This window comes from Bombina bombina, chromosome 2 (assembly GCF_027579735.1).
Source record: "Bombina bombina isolate aBomBom1 chromosome 2, aBomBom1.pri, whole genome shotgun sequence".
Taxonomy (NCBI): Eukaryota; Metazoa; Chordata; class Amphibia; order Anura; family Bombinatoridae; genus Bombina; species Bombina bombina.
In genome coordinates this window covers 969,953,091-969,964,878 of record NC_069500.1, presented here as the reverse complement: position 1 = coordinate 969,964,878, position 11,788 = coordinate 969,953,091, and the positions used below count along the sequence as shown (strand labels likewise).

General features: G+C 40.7%; 1 pseudogene; it reads right to left on the bottom strand.

Annotated features, from left to right (window-relative positions):
• Positions 1-6,146: 6,146 nt before the first annotated feature.
• Positions 6,147-10,815, bottom strand: LOC128649921 (uncharacterized protein C4orf54-like; annotated as a pseudogene).
• Between the last annotated feature and the right edge of the window lie 973 nt (positions 10,816-11,788).

Genomic DNA, 11,788 nt, shown 5'->3' with positions numbered 1-11,788 from the left:
TGCACAAGCCGGCTGTTTCAAGCCTTGTAATGGCTGCACTATAGAGAGTTAAATAACGCAACTTTTGTTGTGTTCTTTTATTTCCCTATAGCGTGCATAACTCGTAATCTAGGTGAGAGAGCAGAAAAAAAGTACCAAATCTGAAAACATGTAAATGATTTAATGTTGGCATTCTTACTTAGGTTGTTATGAGGTTATGTAACAGTATCCTTAACTACAGAAAAGGCCACAGGTGGGATATAGGCCAAATCTGGTCCGAGCAGCTCTGGCTTCTTAACTTGACTATTTATATCTCCTGCATTTTACAAATCCTCACATGAACTGTTAGAAGAACTGTATTCTTTTCTGGATGTCCTTCAAGGTGGTTAACATACTTCCTGTGCATTTTGACAGCTACTGTACGGACAGTCTACTTGATTTTTTTTTATTGTGTAAAAGATAGATAACCCTTAACTACCCATTCCCCAGCTTTGCATAACCAACATTGTTAGATTAATATACTTTATAACCTCTAAAAATCTAAATCTCTGCCTGTTTGTAAGTTCCTGCAGGCCAGCTCTTATCTCAGATATTTTATTAGTTTATCACAGCTAGACAGTGCTAGTTCCTGAGTGCCATATAGATAACATGTGCTCATGCCTGTGGAGTTATTGGTGAACCAGCACTAAGCACTGAGATAAGGGGCAGTCTGCATAGGCTTAGATACAAAGTAATCACAGAGGTAAAAAGTATAATAACCCCGTAACCCAAATGGAAATATATATACGTCATGCAGTACTTTGCCTAGGTCTCAGCTGTTAAGTTTCTGAGCTCCAGGCATCTGCCTGCATATGGAACCGGAGCATGATCGGTGCTCCAGTTCCATATGAAGGCAGATGCCAGATCATTATAGATAGTGACACTGTGTGTCACTGTCTGTAACAATCATCTGCTGGTACCAAAATACCATCAGATATATGTAGAAATATGCATTTATGAATAATAGAACATATTCTTCTATGTGAAGAACTTTGGAATGTGAAATATTCATACATTATGTCGCAAATAGCGCACTTAAGAGTATGCTATCGGGTTTGCGTGCGAGTAGGGGTGTTTTTCCACTTTTTTTGCTCCCTTAACTTCTATGGTGGGATCGGTTATCGCGCTTGTGATATTCTATGTTTGGCTTAGTTCGGGTTAGCACACGAGCGAAACCAGTTTACTTTCAACTTGTAGTACGAGCGCTACCAACGTGAGCAAATAGGTAACTTCTAGCGCAGTTAATGCTTGAGCAGGAGCATTAAATATCACTCGACTTGTAACCAGGCTTTTATAGGTACTGGCAGACAGCTGCCAGTGCTAAAGATGGCCCGCCATTAGAGGAAGGGGGGGATAAAGAGAGCTATTTGGAGGATTCAGGGAGGTGGAAGGGTTAAGAAGGATCACTACTCTGCAGGGGAAAAAATTATATATATAGATAATATATAGATATATATATATATATTATATATTATATATATATATATATATAATATAATAATAATAATAATAATAATAAAAACACCTAAACCTCATATTGGTAGGCTGTCTGCCAGTACCTAGATGTTAGTAACCAGTGGGGGTGAGAGAAGGTAAGAGAGCTGTTTGGGAGGGATCAGGGGGTGGGAAGTGTCAGATGGGAGAGTAAATTTCTACACTACAGCTAAAATTAACCTTACAAGCTACCTGATTAACCCATTCACTGCCAGGAATTTCAGAAGTGTGGTGTGCAGCTGCAATTAGCACCAGTCTAATTACCAAAAAACAATGGCAAAGCCATGCATCTCTGCTGTTTATGAACAAAAGGGAATCCCAGAGAAGCTCTTACAATCATTTGTGTCATGATTGCATAAGTGGTATGTAAATAATTTAAAGTGAATGTAAATTTTCCATGAATTAGTGCCCTGTTTTTAAAAATACTATTAAAAGCAGGGGCACTTTCATTCATGAAAGTTTACATACCTTTTTTGAAAAATATTTACCTTTATCTTCTGCAAAGCCGGATCGGCGATCCCCCAGCGCCGCTTCTTTCTGCTGTACTTACACAGCAATAACGAAACCGGCTTCCTCAATCACGGCGTGGCCTCACGAGATGGACGCTCTGGGGAGGAAGCCATGAATGGAGGAAACCAGTTTCGTCATTTGTGACGTATGTACAGAGAACCTACGGGTGGGGGATCGCCAATCCGGCTTTGCAGAAGATAAAGGTAAGTATTTTTCAAAAAGGTGCAATGTAAACTTTCATGAATAAAAGTATTCCTGTTTAATAGTATTTTTAAAAACAGGGCACTAATTCGTGAAAATTTACATTCGCTTTAAATTATTTACATACCGCTTGTGCAATCATGATACAAATGATTGTAAAACGCTTCTCTGGGATCCCCTTTGTTCAGAAACAACAGACATGCATGACTTCTACAGAGCATCTTATTCTGCTACATGATTTACTGGGCAAACTTAATATTCTTCATTTTACAAACATTAGTATAGCCTTCAATTCAGTTTCATCATAAAATAAGATGTCCTATCAATATAGAGCAATGGATTATACATTTTTTTGACCCTTTAACATTAAAATAAAATGTATGGTAATATGTACATTAACTTTAAAGTGATTGTAAACTTTAACGAATTAAAGGCCCAGTATCAAATAATAATCTTAAAAACAGGGGCACTTTAATTCATTAAAGTTTACAATGATGCATATTTTTTAAAATACTTACCTTTGCGTTATGGTAAACATAACGCCGATCCTCTGCCCACATCTGCTGATGATGACGAATCTGGCTTCCTCCAATCATTGTGTGCCCCCTTTTGCGTCCAGTTCATGGGGCAACACAACGATTGGAGGAAGCCAGATTTGTCATTGATATGCTAATGAAGCAGCAGGTGCAGGCGGAGGATCAGCGTTATGTTTACCAAAGTATTTTAAAAATAAATGTCATTGTAAACTTTAATTAATTAAAGTACCCCTGTTTTTAAGATTATTATTTGATACTGGGCTTTAATTTGTTAAAGTTTACAATCACTTTAATTAACATATATTTCATGCTGCCTCTCAATTACATTATACATAGTTAGGATGAAATGTAATTAATAATTAAAATAAGGAGATCAATATTTCTGAGAAATAATTTCAGCTTAAAACTCCAAAGTGCTTCAGTGGATATTTTCACATAACAGTAGCTGAAACAGCTGCTGCAAACCATATTGAATTACCCAGTAAGTCACCTTGCAGATAGAAGCTGTAGCCAAGCCAGATGATCTTGAGAGGTCTGTGCACATGCACAGAATGTCCTGCATGTGACATGCAGACTGATGTGTGACACTCAGATATGTATACACTCCATGTGATGACAAGAAAGGCCCATTCTCTGTTCACTTCCATTTGCTTTGACTATAGTTTCACTTTCACCACTTGTAGTACATGGCTATATATATATATATATAATTAAGTGTATCTGGGTAGCCCTGTGCAGGTGTAACTATGTCCATACTTGTATAGATAGTAACATTTGAGGAAAAATGTAAACAAATTATTTCTTTACAATATACCCCCATAGATTGTAATGGTGATTTTCTGCAGAAAATCATTAGATACGTTGTGATCAACCACTTAGTGATCATTGTTTTACCCCAGAAGGTTTCTCCCTGTAAACTATGATATATAGTGAGTATGATGGCAGGAGCTCTTGCATAGTCATTGTAGACTGCAGAGGACCAGAGATTAATTGTTCCCTGTTTCTAGGATTATTATTATTATCATTAAGTTTAAAGCACTAAAAAGGTTTCCATAGCTATTTTTTATTGGGAACATGTAAGATAAAATACTTGTGACATAAAGTGATAACTTTTTTGTTGTTGTTGTAAAGCAAATGCTGACAATTGCTATTATATATATATATATATATATATATATATATATATATATATATATATATATATATATATATATATATATATATATATATATATATATATATATATACCTATCTATCTATCTACCTACCTATCTATCTATCTATCTATATATCTACCAAGGATAGACCAAAAGTACATGGCTCCTAAATCTAAGGGGTAGCTCCTACATATTGAACACATTTCTCACGCCTTGGAATACAAACATTTTTTTACTATACTTCCATTAGCAAAAATGCTTCTAGTAAAAGTGCACTATGCATCAGCATTCAAACACTACCTTCTCTGAGAGTCAGCAGTGGCTTGTACAGCAAAAATGATTTCTTCAGTGAAACAAGACACACCACCACCAGATCATTGTGTAGACATGGTGATTGAATCTTGATCCACTAGTCACATGTAGCATATGTGCATATGCTGCTGAAACAGTTATTACTTTTAATATAGGCATTTTTTCTAATGGACACATAATGCATTTTGACCTTTATATCACATTAATGGTGTTTAAAATATATTTAAAGCAATAATGAAAGATAAAGAAAAAGAGAGGCTGAAAGAAAGTGACTACTTGTTTTGTGACACAGTGACACCTGCAAGCATAAGCAGGGTCATCTAGAGTAGACTATTACTTTACCAGTTACCATGTTAAAGGGACAGTAAACACCTTGAGATTTCTGTACAAAATGTTTAGTTATGCATAATGAAACAACTTTTTCAATATATCTTAATTATTTATGTTGCTCCCTTTTTGTGTAATTTAGCTCTGAAAATTGGCCATTTCTAATACTCAGAACTTGAAATGCCCCTGCTGACTTATTAAGGCTAGCTCTGCTACACATACCTATCCCTAATTGGCTTTAACTGATAATAACTGCAAATAAATGCATTTTGTACTAACTATGACTGTTGCTAGCCTGGTAGTCTGCTGACTAAAGCCCACATTGGCTCCTCCAACAAAGGCAAATTGGAGGGGGGGGGGGGGGAGTTTGGCAATTAAAAAATAATTGCAGAAAAAGGATATTATTTTAAAAAAAAAAAAAAACCATTAAGGATTTGGTGCTATGTTTTTTTTAGCTGCAAAATAGAAATGTCTTACAATGTGTTTTACTGTCCTTTTAAGTTGTATTAAGAAGACTATAGTTTACAAATAATGATTCTAAAATTGGTTACCAAATCTAATGGGGACTCTAATTAGAAAATGTTGAATATAAAATCTCTACAGGGAACACAATGCTGGTCAGACTGTAGAGAAATATCTCATATTAGCACTTAACTATGTATTCTGCATACACCGACTAATAAAGTGTATGTATTGAGTCAGCTGTTGCAAAGAAGAAAATCCCACTTCTATCCAATAGATATTTATTTGCTCTATATTGTATATGATGTAGAATTTATCCACAGTCAACACACACACACACACTCATAAATCAATTCATATTTTCTTTACATGACTAAACTTTTGATTCAATATAAGGAAAGCAAGTGACTATGAAATGTTACACTTTGAGAAATTACAGAGTTTCAGTTGAATATGATGAGAAATGCATAAGTTGTTGCAAGCATTTATTTTAAAGGGATATGATACTTGATTCTTCTCAATTCTTGTCTGTCATCATAGGAAAGGGCAGCAGTTTAACTCAGACACCCACATATTGCATGACAAAAAGATTAAGTAAAAGCTTTTGGATTTTAAAAATTGAAAATAACAGTGCACCTCACAGGTGGTACAAGGAGGACTCCTTCAGAATTTAAATGTTTTATTCAGTATAGAAACTTCCATAATGAAAGATTAAAAATCATAGAACAAGTAACATGCCCCTTGTGATGGCATTCATTGTACAATTATGTTTAGATTATTTTCACATCACTTATCAACATTGACATCATTAACAATTTAATATATTAACAATTTGGTAGATTTGCATGGATTTACCACGAAAATTAATAAAATACCTATGATAATATTTTTTTTTTAACTCTACACCACTACAAAAGTAAAATACACAACAAGATAGTGCACTTTTAATTATAATCTGGAGCATTTCTTATAGTAAATATGACAGATTAGTTCATGTTCTTACAGTTACTCTGTCAATAACTTTAATAAAAATTACAAGGATTGCTTTGCAAAACAAATGTGGGTAAATGTTATCCAAAGAAGAGTAGGGCACTTATGGAATAAAGAAAATGTGTACTTACCTAGAATCTCATCTGTGCTCCACAACAAACCTCATGGTATTGCCATCAAATGAGGGTGGTGCACAATACGTGGTCCTGGCTGGGACATAATGCTGATTACCTGCTTGCCATCAGGGCAGGTTATAGACCCTCTGGGGACATTTGTGGCTTGTCCAGGTGTCGAAGTTGTTGTTGAAGACCCTGTGGCCAGGTAATATGGACCATCTGCAATGTTTACTTCTGGGTGAGACTCAATACCTGACATCTCAAAGCTGTGATCGCTGCTGGAGTGGGAAAGTTGTCTCTGCAAAGTGTTAGCTGGTAGCATGGTGGGGGTGCCCGTTGACATAAAGCCGGGGTTAAAACATGTAGGCTGCACCATATGCCCCTGGGCTGAGAGCAAGTTGTGGCATATGGATGGGAACTGGGGTAACAGGGGGAGGTGGAACGGGTACTTCCACGTATTGTCCTGTTTCAGGATCAAAAAGTCTTCTTTTTACTGGTTGAACTGGAGTATCCACGAGATAATACTGTCCTGTTGCTAGATCCACTAGCATTTTGCGTTGGGTCTGCTGGGGATATATCTCTGTAGGGGTTGTAGAAGATATGGGTGAGGAGTAAAAGATGGGAGCGCTGGGTAGATTGACTGGCATAGGAGGTTGCGGATGGTGGTAGATAGTGGCAGGGGGAACAGAGTCAGGGGACTGTAAGTCGGATCCTGCAGGACGATGCCCTGTTAGGCTGAACTCCTTCCCTTAGTTTGCTTCGCCAGTCAGTGGGGGCTCTGAGGGGACTCTTGGGGCTGGGTGCTTGGGATTTGGCGCTGAAGGGGCGGCAAGCTGCAGAACGCAGCCGGTTCGCGGATGTTGGTAGTGGGTTCGCGGGAGATCGCAGCAGTTTCACGGGCGCTGCCAGTCACCGGTGGCTTTGCTGCTGTCCCCTCACTTGTCATTCTAACTGGAAGAGCGAGGTAGTTCTCAAAATCAGCGCTGGCCTTCCGGCCTTGAGGTGTGGTTATTGTATCCGCTTTCTTGTCCTCTTGTGCGGACTGGTGGCGAATATTCAGAGAGTTGGGAGGCTGAGGTCTTTTGTTTAAGTTATTAATCGAGGACTCTACACTTTGCTGCTTGTTTTTCACCGGCGCAGCACTCACTGTGAACACGCTTCGATTACCAATTGCTGTGTTCTTCTCAGCCTTCTCCTGACTCTTCTGTTCTCCGAATCTTGGCACCTGGAATATCTTCGCTGGAGTCTTGTTCTCTGTCACCGTTGGCTTAGTCTGGCTCTTATCTGCGTTCGGATAAGAATTCCTGCGTACCAGCGGTTCTGGAGCCCTGGTGAAGGGAGGTTGGAGCACTTTCCTGGGCTCCACAGCTTCTACAGGTCCAGACTTCGCCCTGTATTCCTCGGTGGTGGTATTAATTTTGTTCTCGTTTCCTGTCTTTTCATAGTTAATAAGGGACAATACGTGACTTCCCATTAGGGGTTCTGGGTTACTCTTTCGCCTCCACTCTTTTTTATCAATTACGTACAGCTGCTCCATTGTCTTTACAGCAGCGGTGAGTTTCTCAAGGGCACCTTGAGACTGAGGTGACTTTGGCTCAGGTGTATGTTTTACCTCTGGCTCCTTGGGTTTTTCTTGTTTCCACTTGGAAGCCTTGGAAACGATCTTCACAACAGGCATCCTGGGGCCTGTTTTATTAGGGGCTATTGTTGCAACTGGGAGCCTTCCTGATGCCCGGTGCACTAGGACGGTGTCTGCGTTGTCGTCTACAGCAGTCATGCCCTCAGCCTGTCCACCTACCTCTTTGTTCTTCACGGCTTGACAAGTGATCACTATTGGTGACAAAGCTGAAGAGATCTTGGAAGCTACCGACAACTTTGATTTGGGATCTGTATTGCTTTGATCAGACAAAACGCTGCCTTTGTCACTGTTGTCAACTGGGTCTTGGTGATATGAGCTTTTTAAAAGCTTCCTCACGTCTCTAACTTGGTGAATGTTTCCTTGGGCTTTGGGTTTGGGGTCTCTCACATCTCTCACCAAGAATTGAGGCATTTTCTCTAGTACCTCAGACCTGGAGGGGACTTGGTTCCTAAGCTCTTCTGCTGCCTTGGAAAGACTGGCGGCACCAGAGGCTAGGCTTGGTGTTAACAGCTTAGCTATATTGAAAGGACTATCTTTGCTCTCTGACACCAGTCCCAATTTTAGCTTGATCTCCTGGGGCTTGGGGGTAATCCTAGGTGTGATCCTGCTAGCAGTGGCCTCCAGGACGTGTAGCTTTTCTATCTTAATATCATTTTCATTTCTGCTAAAACAACTCTGATGTGCGTAAGTAGACACAGAATATTTAGTAGCTTGTTTCACTGCTTGCTTTTCCTTAGGGATGTGTTGTATCCCAGGCACAAATAAACGTGACATTTTGGTAGATGTATTATTGGATATCTCTCCAAATTCTGCTCTCCAGTCTCTTTCCAGTGGTATTTTTATTTTTCTAGCCTTGGCCACTTTTTCTTCTATTTTCTTTTCCATTTTTTCAATTTCTCTTTCTTTCCAAGACCTAAAGGCACTATTTTGACTACGCAGGAATATACCTTTCATAGCTTCAGATGCACTTTTTTTAGTGTCAGAAACACTTTCTTCCCGGTGAGACTCAAAATGGCAGATCTGTTTATTTACACTTCCTTCAACTGGAGCGAAGTCTTTAGGTGTTGAAGCTTTGACATCAAAAAACTCTCCTAGATCCTCACTACTGACTAAGGTCAAATCTGATCCAGCCTCAGAAAACTTGGAATTCTGCCTCTGAATCCCCTTCTCCTTGGAAGTTTCTGCTTCTTTAGATGCTGCAGAGTTAGATCGAGCTTTTTGGGATGTATCGGTGAGCTCCCCTCTTTCCATCTTGAATTCCTGTTCTAGTTGCATTTTTTTGGAGATTACATTCTTAAGAAGACTAGAGGCAATTTTTGACTTCTGTGCACCTTCCATGGCTTCTGCAGCAGTGGAGGTCGCTTTGCTAACCTCGTGCGCACCCATCCCTGTTGGCAGTGGCTCTGTAACCTCATCCTTGCAAACTGAGCTTGGGGCATGTTCAGAAGCCTTACTGGCTTGTAAGTTCTCAGCACTGGTCGTTTTTATGTTGCTGCTGAAGTTCAGGGTCTCTGTCAAAGTAACTACCCTAGATCCAGACTTGATGCGACTGGCAGTGCAAATGGGTTTCCCTCCGGAGGTATCCTTAGTTGCCACCTCACTGACAACCAATTCGAAAGCTTTGGTTTGCGACTTGTTGGCTTGTAAATATACCTTGTCCTTGGGAACATCTTTTATAGCTTTCTGCAAACCAAACGTGGCAGTGGCAGCTGCTTTTGCCGACTTGTGATGGGGACAGCAGGCTGTGCTCTGTTTTCTGAGACAAGAGGGTGCTTCCTTTCCAGTCAAGGTAAGTGGACCAACTGTTGATCCCTATGTTCTGGTCTGAGAGTGAAGTGGTGGACTCGCTGGAGCTGAAGTTGATAGCTTCAAAGTAAGGGTAAGCCAGGCTGCGAAATGCCCTAGAAGTCAAGTTGCGAACCTCCTTATCTGCATCGTCTAGTTCGCTGACAGCACTAGAAGCGCCACTGGATATGCCAGCATGGACCCCACTTCGAGCATGCAGTCTAGCAGGTATTGCCACCAGCCTGTGCCCTTCCAATCCGGCAGCCTGGGGGTAAAACTGGTGCTGCTTGCTCTCGTTAGCTCTGGATACACAGTAGCTCATGTCTGTATCATTCTTGGCATCCACATGGGCGGTGTTTTGCTTTGCCCCTGCGTTGCTAGGCTCATTTATAGCCTTGGATGCAGTTTTGATTGATAGGAGGATCTGGCCAGAGGGTATCCCGGTATCTTTGGACTGAGCCCCTTCCGAGCTGGCTTCTTTATCCCTAGTGTTTCTGTTGCAGAAGCTCGGGGAGGTATCGCTTTCTGAATAAGTGCTGACCAACTCGGTGCTGTCAGTAGGGTTGGGGTCGCTCGTGGTGCTCAAGTAGTAGCTGCTGTCCACATCGGTGGGGCTGCCCCTTTGGCTGTCAAACGAAGCATACTCTAGAAATGGGCAGGGGGCGCTGTCTGCGGGGGCCCCCCAGGTGGAGGGGGCCAAGCTAAACGCAGGGTAATCGGGCTCCTGGTCTGCCTCACAGAGCTGGATCTCGTGGGTGGTGATGTAGTGCGCCTCGTCGTTGGCACAGACCGGAGAGTGGTCGGTAGACCGGGGGTCGCTGTCATTATCAGCTTGTGAGGAAGTGCAGGACTCTGTGTCCTCTGATCTCTCCCCTCCTGTACTTGGGAGCTGGCCAAGCGGGCTGGATATGTCTTCTCCAAGGGGCTCTGCTTCGTGCTTCTTCCCTGCTGAAGTCACTGAGGCTCCAGTGGTCTTCCCCATAGCCACCCTCCCAGCCAAAGTGACAGTGACTCTAGGGGGGCTGCCTCCGGGCTTTCTCGGTATTTCCACATATGTGGTCTCTTGTTCTCCCCCTTTGTGAAGTGTTTTGCTCGGAGTGTCCCTATGTACCAAGGCTGCCTGCTGCATGTCTGCTTCTGCTTGTGTCTGCCAGGCGCCCAGCTGTCAGTCTGAGTGGCACCGGCAGAGCACAGGAGCAGCCCCGGCCCTCTACCCCCCACAAATGAGGGCTATGCACATGGCAAATTCTTCTTTTCCTGAATGGGATTCACACGTCACTCTGAGAGCGTTTTACGTGACATTGACTGGGAGAGTGGCTCTGGGGATGGATAGGGGGCTGACACGGAATTTATTTCATTCCTTTGTACTGTATAGTATTGTCCCACCGAAAGACTGGGTACAGATAACATTAACCTCTTGAGAGGCAAACATGGCTGCAGCGCATTGCGCACTGGCATTCAAATGACTGGTGCATTTGCAGATACTTTGGAAGTCAAGGAGTTAAACCAGCCAACATCCCATTGCATTTCTGTCTCCTACTATGAATTCTCATATTTTTACACTTCGCTAAACATTTGCTACACTGTAATCTATTCTGTTAAAAAAATGAAGAGTAAATACAACTGGCAGGCGAACAATGTAAAATAATCTTATTGTACAAGTGACAGAATATTTTTGTTATTAAACTAATAGACATTAGTTAGTGAACTATTAAACAATCTGCTCAGAACTGTCCCATGTATGTAATGTTAGTAGGTGAGAACAGACAGAGGGAGAGAGACAGACAGATAGATGGAAGGTTAAGGTGAATAAAGTTAAGTAGAATTATTAAAGAAAAAAAAATATTGTACACTTTGCAAAGAAAGTTTTTGAGTTTTTTTCACACTATGCCATAAAAATAGCAAGAGATTTGGACAAAAATAAAAACAAAATTGCAACTAGTAGAAAATATAACAAAGAGATAACTCTTACTACAGTGATCACATGACATTTATTAAGACATAAAACACCCTATTTGCTTCTTGGAAAGTTGAGATTTCCTGTCAATAATGTAAATAATTCAGGGGCCACAGCCTTTTATGTGCACTGTGCAGATTTAATACTATGAACATAAAGTTACACACTAAATTTCTGACTTAGGTTTGATAATTGATGATGAACAAATATTTATTCTTAATAATCATATTAAGACAAATAAAGAATGAGAATCTGGATCAGACCCAAATAAGTTGCAAAGTTTT